A 14,339-nucleotide genomic window follows, 5' to 3' on the forward strand; every position below is an offset into this window, starting at 1 on the left:
AAGAATGAGATATAAACTGAATTGATCTTAAAATTCACCCAGTTAACTTTGAAAATGAGATGTTCTAGTTGATCCACAAGGTTCAAAGTAGTAGATCTGAGAAGGACACTTCTTAAAATCCACACACCAAAAAGATATAAACAAATCTTCCACGGAATGGTGAGAGAACGAAGAACATGAACAAACACAATGAGCAAGAACACAAGAGACATAAGATTTATCCTGAGGTTCGGTCACACCACCAAGGTGCCCTAGTGAAAGGGAAATGGACTTAATCATTTCCTATAATTGATTAGTGGTTGACGTCCAACACAAACCACGCGGGCTAACTAGTTTGTCTAGATGTCACTTATCTCAGGTGCATAAGGTTCAACACAAACCAAGAAAGAAATTCAGTTAGGATCACAATCAAATTCGGAGCAAGACTCAGAGTGTGCTGCCAAATGACGCATCGGGCACTGTCCGGTGCACCAGGCCAGGCACCCAGCGAACCAGCCACTCTTGGGTTTCTTCTGGGCACGCTCCACTATAATTCACTGGACTGTCCGGTGTGCCACTGGACTGTTCGGTGAGCCAGCGGAGCAACGACTCCCTACGCGCCAACGATCGACTACTCATATGAACAGTGGTGAATAGTGCCACGCAGAAGTCAGAGGTCACCGGACTGTCCGGTGCAGCAAAAAGACAAAGCACTCCAACGGTCAATAGCTCCAAACCCTAATAGGCACGCTGACGTGGCGCGCACCGGATAGTGAACACTGACTACCCGATGCGCCACCAGACTGTCCGGTGTGCCCATTGCCAGCAGACTTTGCCAACGGCTAGGAAGTGGTTGGGGCTATAAATACCTCCCAATCACCTCATTCAAAGCTATCCAAGTGTTCTAAATTCAACATTCAATACAAGAGCAAAAGACTTCACTCCAAGACACATTCAATAGATCAAAATCCTCACCAAGTCCCAAAATCAACTCCACCGCTTAGTGACTTGAGAGAGAGAGAGTTTTTGTGTTCATTTTCGCTCTTATTGCTTGGATTGCCTTCTTCCTTTCTCATTCCAATGCTTAAGTGCTTTGTAAAGCTAAGCAAGAGACACTAAGTGTGTGGTGGTCCTTGCGGGGTCTTAGTGACCCGTGTGATTAAGAGAAGGCTCACTCGGTCTAAGTGACCGTTTGAGAGGGGGAAATGGTTGAAATAGACCCGGTCTTTGTGGCCTATTCAACGGGGATTATGTTCTTTGGAATCGAACCTCGGTAAAACAAATCACCGTGTCCACTTGTGTTGATTTCCATTTGATTTGTTTGCCTTTTTACCTCTCTCTAAAGTTTCCTTGCCAATATTGATTCAAGTTTGCTCCCAAACGTCATCCGCATCATTTGAGCAACTCGTGGCAAGAAAAACAATCTTCCGCCTCAGATTTAATTCTAATGCTAACCCCATTCTTAGTGTATGTTTAAATTTATAAATTTCAGGTTTCGCCTATTCACCCCCTCTAGGCGACTTTCACCTACTTCCTCGTTGAGGCACCCACCAAGAGCTGAGTCTCTTTCAAACCTAATCCTCCCTTTGCCGACCACAAAGGTCAAGCCCACACACTAATCTTTGCTCACACGAGCGGGTAATACAAACTTTCTTGTGGTCTTCCACAAGATTTGGAGACTCACATGCGACACCTAGACGTCTAGGAGCTAGAAGCTCCAAGAGTAATGAATCCACAAAGAACTCAATGTAGTACCAAACCTCGAATCAAGAAGAACAAGAAGGATTTAGAGATGAAGCACAAAAAACCGTAGCTCTTCAATCTCACTCAAAGATTTCTCTCCAAAGATTTGAAATGGGAGAGGCAAGAGGTGTGTGAGAGAGAGTGGGAGGTGTTTCTCAGGTTAGGAATGGTGTTTGAGTCATGCTCCCCTATGAGGGAGAGAGGTAGGAGTGAGTATATATAGGTGGGGCTCCAAAACTAGCCGTTTTTACTTTTTTGCTAAAAAACTGGTTGAGCCGGTTTTAAAACCGGTTGAACTGGTTTCCACCAGACTGAATTCTGGTTCAGTGACCGGCTGAGCTGGTGGGTGGACCGGAGACAAAACAGGTTGAGCTGGTCTAAAACCACTGAGCTGGTTTTTTAATACCAGCTGAACCAGCCTGAAAACCAGCTGAGTTGGTATTTGAATACTAGCTGAACCGGCCTGAAAACCAGCTGAACCAGTATTTTCCAGAGAGCAATTTTGGCCAAGATAAACTTAAAAAGGTTGTACTACATACTTCACTAAGGATTAACAAGGGTAAAATAGAAGTTTTGGATCAAGGATTTTGAGCTTTAGTACCAACACCAACATTCTTTTTGGATCCCCCTTGATAGTACGACGATTCCTATACTCAAGTTAAATAAAATATAATTAAGTAAACTCCTTGAGTCATTGGTGTCTCATGTGTGATTTCTCCATGGCGTTGCTTCATAAGGATCACAAACATCTTTGTCTCACCTTTTGAAGCAAACACAAATCAAACCCTCAAACCCTGTGACTTGTACCATTTCACCATATATGAGTTCAAATCATGGCTTCAAGTCAACTTACTGATGCATCAACATATTATAACTCTTCATAGCTGATTAGTTCATCGACCTAGTGCAAGTACTCTCTTCTTCACCTTAGCCATGGTACCTCGGTCCATAAGCCGTCGCTTGGCCTTCACCTTCACTTAGTTCCTCGAAGCCCTTTCCTTGCTATCTTCACCCTATCAAACCATTCTTGAGTCACATCATATTGAGCATCCATTGAGAGAATCATTTCTTCGATATTGTGAACCTTGCTTGAATGTCATCTAGATATAAATGCTAAGATCAATCAAGCTCTAGTTTAATTCTCATAGAAGCATATATGGACTAATAGTAATATGGTCAAGTCAATTCATGATTCCTCATATCTCATTCACTTTGGCTTGACCAATCCTTTTAATCACTTCAACCTCTATTCTGATCATATTTATGCATAGCGATTTCTCAGGTCTTGTCCATATATTCAAACCAATATAGAGACCATATTATATCCATTTGCATTGTCTCACTTGTTATTTAACCTTATGTTGAACCTTTGTTCATTGATCATTATACACTGTTCAAGTATGTTCATCATACTGAATTTCCTGTTCAACACTTAGCAAACTTGTTAGACCTTTAAATGTGTTGTTATCCATATCACCAAAACTCAGAAAAGTGATGAATGCACTTTCAGCTTCTCGGCGTCCGGTGTGCGGGTGGAGGTGGGATCTTTACAACGTGAAGTCAGAGCTTCTATGTCAGGGGACGTGGCTCGATAACGATGACATGAGGCGAATCCCCCTTCTTTGTGGGCTAGATTGTTTTGGTGGTTGGGCATTAGTCGGGGGCGTGGGTTCGTGTATGGAAGTCGGAGCTGCTCTTTGGCTTGAGCTCGTCAACGATAGCCTATTGCGACCTTTCGTCTCGGGCAGTCTGGCTGTTTACGTTTGGTTCGTTTGGGGTTGCCATTGGAAGTCGGAGTTGCTGGTTGCTTTGCAATCATGCTTGGCAATGATGACTCATGGTAGTTTCTGTGCTCTTCCGCGTCATGATGGTGGGTTAGCCCTTCGTGTGTCCTTTGTTTGCTCCACGTAGGGCTACCTTCTTGTACTTGTTAGGTTTTGGGTCTGATTTTTTCTTAAAACAGGGTCAATCCCATTTCTTCTTAATTGAGAGACAGAGCTCTTGTCATTACGTTCAAAAAATTCTAAAAGTCTCTAGAAACATTTTGGAACCCTTAAGAGTGACTAGAACATTAAGGTATGCGCAAAAAGAGTTATAGGAGCTAAGTTTGGAAAAAGCTAAGTAGAAATGAGCATATGCACTTAGATCAAACGATGAAGACCTATGACTTCGAGTGTTTGGATTGACTAAGAATATGTTTGTCTAAGTCATAGAAGTGCTCAAAAGAATAAGCGAAATGAAGACAATGGAAAACAACTTAAATTTGGTTAAGTCAGGTTGTTTCTAGGTGCACCGGACCAGGTCCCGTGGTGCACCGAATATAGAAGGATTGAGTCAACCCAAGTAGTTGGGGCACCAAACTAACTTCCAGTGTGTACTCTACTTAAACTTCTAGAGAACTTGTTTTTGGACTCAGTCGAGTTGGCACGCCGGACTAGTTCTGGTGGTGCACTAGACCAGTTTACCAGATAGTCTGTTTTGGAGAAGAAATCGAGTGCACTGGACTGTGATCCGGTGAGTACCAGACGTGACGTGGCGCCAACGTGGCACGGTCTGGCGGTGCACTAGATGGTTCGGTGCATACTGACAACTTTTTTAGAACTGCTATTGACAAGATAGGTGGAACAGATGTCCGGTGTGCACCGGTACAAACAATATTTGAGGTCTGTTGCACACGAATTATATGCAGCCTTTTGTAGTGGATCACCAACAACTATACGGGGTTGGGGGCTATAAATACCATTCTAACTAGTGCATGTATTGTGCTTTCGAGCAAGGCTCTCATTGATTGTAAATCTAGCAAGACCTTACAAGTTGTGAAGCTATTTTTTCCCTCTTTTTATTTAGTTTTTATTACCATTTTAGACTTTTAACTTTATTTTATGAGTCCCTAGACGCAAAGTGACTAGTCAGATCCCAGTATGCTATAGTAGCTCATTATCCAAAGACAACTCATCATATCCTCCTATAACAGCATCAAGTTTGGCTCCCTCAACTTCCTCACAAACTCTGTTGGAGACCTCTATCTCGCTAATCCCAACGCACAAACCGTCGCAAGTGTGGCGCCCGGGTGCTCCACCAGGAGCAGGCTCAGGAACAAACACCGTAGAAAGCATGCCGCTGGCCCGCTGCCCTTAAGCGACGCCCAAGCCAACTCACTGTCCCCACCAAGCGGCGGATGGGGGAGGCACCATCGCCAACATCCGGTTCCATCGCCAACCGTCAGCGCAGGAACGGCGGCAAGCGCCATCACTGTCCCTCATGGATGGAGGTCCCAATCATGTTTAACCAACGCAACCGCATCCCAGGACTTACCCCCTCATCGTTGGGCCGATCATCGGCCCGAAATGTCTCTCCAAAGTCCTCATGAATGGGGGAGGATTCCCGACGTCCCCTCCAGGACCGAGAAGGGGAGGCATTAGGAGCGCAGTGGAGGAGGAAACAATGCGTGAGGGCGGCGATAGAGCATAGGGCTCGGCGGTGGCCGCAGCCACCACCACCACCCCAGTCTTACCGGCCGCCACCGCGACACCCGAAGGCAGCAAGGCCACCGCCGGCGGCAGCGAGGTGGGGGGGAGGCAGCCATCGTATCCACCACAGGACGAACACTTGCAGCGACGACGGTGGCTGCAGGGACGACCTCGAGGCAACGCAAGGACGTATGCGCCTCACGAGGGGACATCGGCAGTGGGCGCCCTTGGGACACCCCGGGCGGCGAAGGTCGCTCGCATCAGGTGTGGCAGACGCAGTGGCCACAGATGAGCCGACCAGGACGGCTGGAGGCACCCCTAGCATGCGCCGGAGATGCGAGAACTCGGGAGGCCGATGCCCCCCTTCGCCGCGAGGGCCACGACATTAACCATCTTTCCCAGCACGTACGCGCTGACAAAATCGACAGAATCAGAAACATCGAATAGGGGCGAGGAAGGAAGAATAAGTGATCGACTACATACCAGTTAAAGCATGTACTCAACCACACCCCTTCACGACCGGGAGACCCCAACCACCGGTGTAGGGGAGCCAGAGGGGGCACAATCAACAGCAAGACCTCCCCGCGGCTTGTCACTGGATCGGTTAACGCCAGAGGAGGCGACGCCATCTCGCCACAGCCCTCGCGCCCCACCAACACGGTGGGAGTAGAGGATGGCCCGACCGCCCCGACGTCGCTTCATGAAGCCCCATCTTGCTTCTTCTCTCTCTTCCTCTTGTGACGACGCTTCAAGCGTGTCGTCGCCACTGCTTCCTCCACCTCTCGCTTTCGTTTCCTCTTCGCCTTGATACTGGCGTCTTCAGGAAGAGGGGCGAAGAAACCGTGACATTAATTCCTAATCCCCTGCAAAGGCGCATGACAAAGCAAAAAAAGGGGGAGAGGAAAGGTAAGACTCACCAGGTCACTCAACCTCACCTGGTTGAAAGGTAGGGGACCACTCTCGCCCATGAAATCTGACATTATATTCACTGTGACGGCGAGGACGCGCGCCACCACCTCCTCCTTCGCCAAGATCACGTGGAGTGGCGATCAGAGTCACCTGCGCCGATGAACTGCCACATGACGCTGGAGGGCCACAAGTGGATGAAGGCAACGTTGCTCGAAGATGCAGACGAGCCTCTCGCCGATAAGGCCCCCGCCCACGCTGCTTGGCGATGGCGGTCAGCATATAGTCGATCTTCGACCTAAACTCCTCTGTACCATAAGTCCAATGGGCCTGGGCAATTGGGGTGCAACTGATGAACGCAGGCGCGCTCCCCCTAGGTTCCGAACATAGAACCACTCGCCCTCATAACCGCACACCGAGGAAGGAAAGGGAATGGATAGGTTCGACACCATGCGCGATCCACAGAGCTGGACATTGAAGGAGCCGGCGAATGACTGGCCACCCCGGCCTAGGCTCACCCGCACGCTGAAAAGGTTCTTCCAGAGCTTCCAGGGGGCCATGATGAGGTAAGACTTGCATAGCGTGATGAAGCACGCTATCTGAAGGATGGTGTTTGGGTGGAGGTTTTGCAGCTCCGACCTGTAGTAGAACAGGATCCCCAGAACGAACGGATGCAAGGGGAACCCAAGGCCGCGCTCATAGAAAAGAGAAAAGAACCACCACCTCGCCATCCCACGGCGCCGGAGCGCCACCTTATTCCTCAAGCTGGCATCCAAAGACTGGCCGGGGGGAGGGAGGAACCCTTTCCTCTCCAGATCTTCAAGACGACTCCGAGTCTGGGAGCGTGCGGGAAAGGAGACCATGGGACTAGCAGGAGACGCAAATGAAGAAGGAAGATGAACGGGCGAGCGCGGAAAGGCTTCGAGGGAAAGAAGAAAATTCTTTGGCACGAGATTGCGGTGAGCGTAACCAAACCCTAGCACCCTCCCACTTTGTTTTATGGGTAGGAGAGGGAAGCCCAAGCGGCGCTTGAGAGGAGGGCCCACGCAAACCACTCAGAAAAAGGGTGTCGTGCCAGGGTAACATCGCCTCGAAAAACAGGCGAAAGATTGTATGTTTTTGCAAGAAACCAACCACCTCAAACGGAGTGCTGAAAGGGAAATAGGATCTAACTTTTTCCTATAAATAATTTTGGTGGTTGAATGCCCAACACAAATAATTGGACTAACTAGTTTGCTCTAGATTATATATTCTACAGGTGCATAAAGGTTAAACACAAACCAATAAAAAGATCAAGTTAGGGTTCAAAAATAAATGAGCAAACAAACCCAAGTGTGCCCTGGTCTGGCGCACCGGACTGTCCGGTGTGCCACCGGACAGTGTTCGGTGCACCAGGACCGTACAAGTCCGAACTCGACACCTTTGGGTTTCTGAGTCCGCGCTCCGCTATAATTCACCGGACTGTCCGGGCGGAGCAACGGCTCTTCGGCGCAACAGTCGACTGCACAGTGCCCCTGACAATGCTACAGTTCGTGGCAGAAGTTAGAACAGAGGTCAGAGACGCACCGGACAGTGAACAGTGCCTGTCCGGTGCGGCACCGGACTGTCCGGTGCGGCACCGGACTGTCCGGTGCCATCAGAAGTTAGCGCTCCAACGGTTGACTGCATCAGAACCCTAACGGTTGGGTGACGTGGCTGGCGTACCGGACACTGTCTGGTGCGTCCATCGACAACAGTCCTCCCCAACGGTTGTTTTGGTGGTTGAGGGCTATAAATACCCCCAACCACCTCCACTCCAACCATCCAAGCATTCACTACTCCTCATTCAATACAAGAGCAAAGTGCAATACTCTAAGACACAAATCAAAGCCACCGATCTGATCAAAGTCCCCAATTCAATTCTAGCGCATTAGGACTTTTGAGAGGATCACTTGTGTTTCTTGTTGCTCTTGTTTGCTTGGCTTGGCTTTCTTTTCTTTCTCACTTCTTACACTTAAATGCTTTGTAAGCGAGGCAAGGGACACCAATTGTGTGGTGATCCTTGCGGGGTCTAAGTGACTGAGAGCACCTAGAGGGGGGTGAATAGGTGATCCTGAATAATCAACACTAAATAGCCACAACACTTGGTTATTAAAGGTTAGTGCGACTAAGTAGCTTTGAAGCGAGTTCTTTTCAAAACAATCACCGAGAAAGCAACATAAGAGACATGCGATTTTTATCCCGTGGTTCGGCCAAGTAACACTTGTCTACTTCCACGTTGTGGCATCTCAATGGACGAGGGTTGCACTCAACCCCTTTCAAGTGATCCGATGATCAACTTGAATACCACGGTCTTTTCGTTTAGAGTATTTTCCCGTTTGTGAGTAATCTCCACAATTTTGGAGCCTCTCGCCCTTACAGTGATGATCACAAGAGAAACACATAAGTAAGGGAGGGAAACGCAACACACACAAGATTCAATCCGCAGCACACACACACACACACAAGTGAAGACTTGAGCTCAAATGACAACACGGGGAGTTCACAACTCGAATGGAGTTCAAATCACTAACACGATGAACCAAATACGTGGGAGCGAAGTCTGGATGTCTTAGTTTGCTTAGAGAATACTTGGTGTTCTCCTCCATGTGCCTAAGAATCCCTTTTATAGCCCTAAGGCAGCTAGGAGCCATTGGAGGCCAACTTGGAAGGCCAAACTTGACTTCTGTCGGGTGGTGCACCGGACAGTCACTGTAGTTGTCCAGTGCGCGATCTCCTTCCTTTTCTGGCGCATCCGACCGTTGGTCCTCGGGGTCGGTTGGCGCACCGAACACTATCTGATGCACATCGGACAGTCCGGTGTGCCCAACCGACCGTTGCTGCGGGCCACGCGTCGCCCGCAGATCGCGCGGCCGACCGTTGGCGCTGGCGACCATTGGCTCACCGGACAGTCCGGTGAATTATAGTCGTACGCCTCTATGTTTTCCCGAGAGCAGCCAGTTCATCGCCGGCCAACCTGGTGCACCGCCGGACAGTCCGGTGTGCCAGACTGAGCTAGTGTTGGCTACACACAACCAACTCTTTTCCCTTTTCTTATCTTCTTCTTTATTCATTGTTTCTAGCACTTGGATAACCATGTTAGTACGTAAAACAATATACCAAGTCTAGAAACATATCTTTGTCTCTGAATTGCACTTCTCGCACATAAGTACTCAATTAATGTGTTGGGCATCTAATCACCAAAATACTTATAGAAATTTCCCAAGGGCACATTTTCCTTTCAATCTCTCCCTTTTTGGTGATTTATGCCAACACATCAAAAAGCAACAAAAGAAGTGCAACATCAATGCAATTGAAGACCAAATTGTTTTCGCTAATGATTTGGCATATTTGGATCACTCTTTGCCACCACTTTGTTTGTTTTTGTAAATCAAATCCTTTTTCCTATCTCTAAGTCAAACTCACTTGTTTGGGCAAATTAAGAGATATTCCAAGAGAAAAATTGATCAAGTGCCAAAAACTTCCCCTTTTCCCATAATCAAAATTCTCCCCATAAGAGACCAAATTTTGCAATTAGAGTATTTTGACAAAATCAAATTCTAACTCTACTATTTTCAAAATTCTCAAGTGGTTAGCTGATCCATTTGTTTTGGCCTTAATTTCTCCCCCTTTGGCATTAAGCACCAAAACGGGATCATTCTTGGCCCTTTAATCTCATTGCCTCACCAAAATTTTTCAAATAAGAGCAAACAGGCAATAAGAGCATAAGTATGAACTTAGAGTTAATTACACTAATACCGGAGTGCAGTGGAAGACTTTGCATCGTCCAAGTTCACCTTTCCCTTTCAATACACCTTTGAGACTACATCAAGTATACTCAACAAGACAGGTTAGTCTCAAAGGGTCAAGTTGTAGTTCATCTCCCCCTAAATATGTGCACCATTTGCATATGGACTTGTGAGGTCCGGGGAGGTCATGTACAACTTGAGCACAACAAATATACAATGAATAATGTAAACGCTTAAAGTAACATGATCAAAAGCATAGAACACATGTATGATATAGATCAATCCAAGTTACGTGAATCTAAGACATTTAGCTCACTACGCAACCTGCAAAATGTTTTCTCATAAATAAAGTAGTGAACCTATCATTGACCGGTATGCCTTTTGATCAACGGACTTACCTCCTTTGTTGAGGTCGACATGCCCGTCGGTTCCCATCGGTATCTTCGCGGGCTTGGCGTCCTTCATCCCAAACCTCTTGAGAAGATCTTGAGTGTACTTTGTTTGGGAGATGAAGGTACCGTCCTTGAGTTGCTTCACTTGGAACCCAAGGAAGTATGTTAACTCGCCCATCATCGACATTTCGAATTTCTGCATCATCACCCTGCTAAACTCCTCACAAGACTTTTGGTTAGTAAAACCAAATATTATGTCATCGACATAAATTTGGCATACAAAGAGATTACCATCACAAGTCTTGGTAAAAAGAGTGGGATCGGCTTTCCCAACCTTGAAAGCATTAGCAATTAAGAAATTTCTAAGGCATTCATACCATGCTTTTGGGGCTTGCTTAAGTCCATAGAGCGCCTTAGACAGCTTATACACGTGGTCAGGATACCTGTCATCCTCAAAGCCAAAGGGTTGTTCCACGTATAACTCCTCCTTTATTGGCCTATTGAGGAAAGCACTCTTCACGTCCATTTGAAACAGCCTAAAAGAGTGGTGAGCAGCATAGGCTAACAATATTTGAATTGACTCTAGCCTAGCCACAGGAGCAAAAGTCTCCCCAAAATCCAAACCTGCGACTTGGGCATTACCTTTTGCCACAAGTCGAGCTTTGTTTCTTGTCACCACTCCGTGCTCGTCTTGCTTGTTGCGGAACACCCACTTGGTGCCCACAACGTTTTGCTTTGGACATGGCACCAGGCTCCAAACTTCATTTCTTTTGAAGTTGTTGAGCTCTTCCTGCATGGCCAACACCCAGTCCAGATCCTGCAAGGCCTCTTCTACCCTAAAAGGCTCAATAGAAGAGACAAACGAGTAATGCTCACAAAAATTAGCTAAACGTGAGCGAGTCGTTACTCCCTTGCTGATATCACCCAGAATCTGATCGACAGGGTGATTTCTTTGGATTGTCGCTCGGACTTGAGTTGGAGGGACTCGTGGTGCTTCTTCCTCCATAACCTGTTCTTCTTGTACTCCCCCTTGATCACGCTCCTCTTCTTGAGGTACTTGTCCATCATCTTGAGTTGGGGGATGCACCAGCTTCGAGGAAGAAGGCTGATCTTGTTCTTGTAGTTCCTGTGGTCGCACATCACCTATCGCCATCGTGCGCATTGCGGCCGTTGGAACTTCATCTTCATCTATATCATCAAGATCAACTTGCTCTCTTGGAGAGCCATCAGTCTCATCAAATACAACGTCGCTAGAGACTTCAACTAATCCTGATGATTTGTTGAAGACCCTATACGCCTTAGTATTTGATTCATACCCTAGTAAAAACCCTTCTACAGCCTTGGGAGCAAATTTAGAATGTCTACCTTTCTTCACCAAAATGTAGCATTTGCTCCCAAATACACAAAAGTAAGAAACATTGGGTTTGTTACCGGTAAGGAGTTCGTAGGAGGTCTTCTTGAGAAGGCGATGCAGATAGAGCCGGTTTATGGCGTGGCAAGCTGTGTTCACAGCTTCCGACCAAAACCGATCGGGTGTCTTGAACTCTCCAAGCATCGTTCTCGCCATGTCGATAAGTGTCATGTTCTTCCTCTCTACCACACCGTTTTGCTGTGGTGTGTAGGGAGCGGAGAACTCGTGCTTGATGCCTTCCTCCTCAAGAAACTCTTCAACTTGTAGATTCTTGAACTCGGACCCATTGTCGCTCCTTATCTTTTCCACTTTAAGCTCAAACTCATTTTGAGCCCTCCTTAGAAAGCGCTTTAGGGTCCCTTGGGTTTCTGATTTGTCCTGCAAAAAGAATACCCAAGTGTAGCGGGAAAAATCATCAACAATTACAAGACCATACTTACTTCCCCCGATGCTAAGGTAGGCAACGAGTCCAAAAAGGTCCATGTGGAGAAGCTCCAGTGGTCTTGATGTCGTCATCACATTCTTGCTGTGATGAGTGCTTCCCACCTGTTTCCCTGCCTAACATGCTGCACAAGGCCTGTCTTTCTCAAAGCAGACATCAGTTAGTCCTAACACATTATCTCCTTTTAGAAGTTTATGAAGGTTCTTCATCCCAACATGTGCTAGATGGCGATGTCAAAGCCAACCCATATTAGTCTTAGCCATTAAGCATGCATCTAGATCGGCATTCTCTTTCGTAAAATCTACTAAATAGAGTTTGTCGTCTAATACACCCTTAAACGCTAATGAACCATCACTCCTTCTAAAGACAAATACATCTATATTTGTGAATAAACAATTATAACCCATGTTACATAGTTGACTCACAGATAATAAGTTGTACCCGAGCGATTCAACTAAAAACACATTGGAAATAGAATGCTCGGATGTAATGGATATCTTTCCCAATCCTTTAACCTTGCCTTGGTTCCCATCTCCAAAGATAATCGCATCCTGGGAATCCTTGTTCTTGACGTAGGAGGTGAACATTTTCTTCTCCCCCGTCATGTGGTTTGTGCATCCGATGTCGATAATCCAGCTTGAGCCCCCGGATGCATAAACCTGCAAGGCAAATTATACTTGGGTTTTAGGTACCCAACTCTTGTTGGGTCCTACAAGGTTAGTCACAATAGTTTTCGGAACCCAAATACAAGTCTTGTCTCCCTTGCATTTGGATCCCAACTTCCTAGCAACTACTTTTGCATTCTTACATGAAAGAACAAAAGAAGTGTTGCAAGCACGAAAAAAAGTAGTGGGTTCATTGCACATTTTCCTAGGCACATGTGGCACAACATGATTTCTCCTAGGCCTTCTTCTACCATGCACAAAAGTAGAGCTAGAGGCAAACATAGCATGTGAATCATTGTAAGCAGTATGAACATAACTCTTATTATAATTGGAATGACTAGCAATTTTCCTATTATAAATGAAAGCATGGTTCCTTTGAGGACTACTAGCCATAGGGGCCTTCCCTTTCTCCTTGTTGAGAACGGGAGCCTTTTGGCTTGTTAAGTTCTTGGTTTCCTTTGGAAAACCAAGTCCATCCTTAATTGAGGGGTGTCTACCAATAGTGTAGGCATCCCTAGCAAATTTTAATTTATCAAAGTCACTTGCAAGTCTTAAGTTGAGCATTAAGACTTGCCATCTCATTATTCAATTTAGTAATAGAAATAAGATGTTCATTGCATGCATCAACATCAAAGTCTTTACATCTATTACAAATACTTACATGCTCTACACATGAACTTATTTTACTAACTTCCTCCAGCTTAACATTTAAATCATTATTTAAATTCTTTAAACTAGAAATAGATTCATGGCAAGCAGATAACTCAGAAGATAGCATTTCGTTTCTCTTAGTTTCTAAAGCAAGAGACTTTTGTACACTAACAAATTTGTCATGTTCCTCATACAAAATGTCCTCTTGCTTTTCTAGCAGTCTATCTTTTTCATTTAGAGCATCAAATAATTCATTAATTTTCTCTACTTTGGCTCTATCTAAACCCTTAAATAAACTAGAGTAATCTACTTCATCATCGGAGGATTCCTCATCACTAGAAGAAGAGTACTTAGGGGAATCTCGAATACGTACCTTCTTTTCCTTAGCCATGAGGCAAGTGTGGCGTTCGTTGGGGAAAAGCGAAGACTTGTTGAAGGCCGAGGCAGCCAATCCTTCATCGTCGGAGTCAGATGAGGAGCAGTCTCCACAATTTTCGTTTATGCCCCGTTTGGATCATTGGAATTGAATTTCATTCTAATAATAGTAATTTAGGCATATATTAATTAAGCTAATTCGGTTTTATGCAAAAATATATTTGTATACTATTATTAGCAAGATGTCGGAGATATTTATGTGCTACATTTTTACTATAGGGGAGTGAGAAGAAGAGTGTCATGTAAGTTATAGATTAGAAACCAATTCTAGTAATGCATAAAATCATTTCCCACCCCCACCCCATGAATTTGAGATAGGCTTATATCTAAACTTTAGAAAGTGGTGGAATGTAAAATTCCAAACTAAATAAGTTACTTTATTAAGTGAATTCCAATTCCTCTAAAATGAAGGGATCCAAACGCCCCGTTAGAGTATTTTTCCCGTTTGCGAGGAATCTCCACAATTTTGGACCCTCTC

The sequence above is a fragment of the Zea mays genome, chromosome 5, assembly GCF_902167145.1.
Source record: "Zea mays cultivar B73 chromosome 5, Zm-B73-REFERENCE-NAM-5.0, whole genome shotgun sequence".
In the NCBI taxonomy this organism is placed as follows: Eukaryota; Viridiplantae; Streptophyta; class Magnoliopsida; order Poales; family Poaceae; genus Zea; species Zea mays.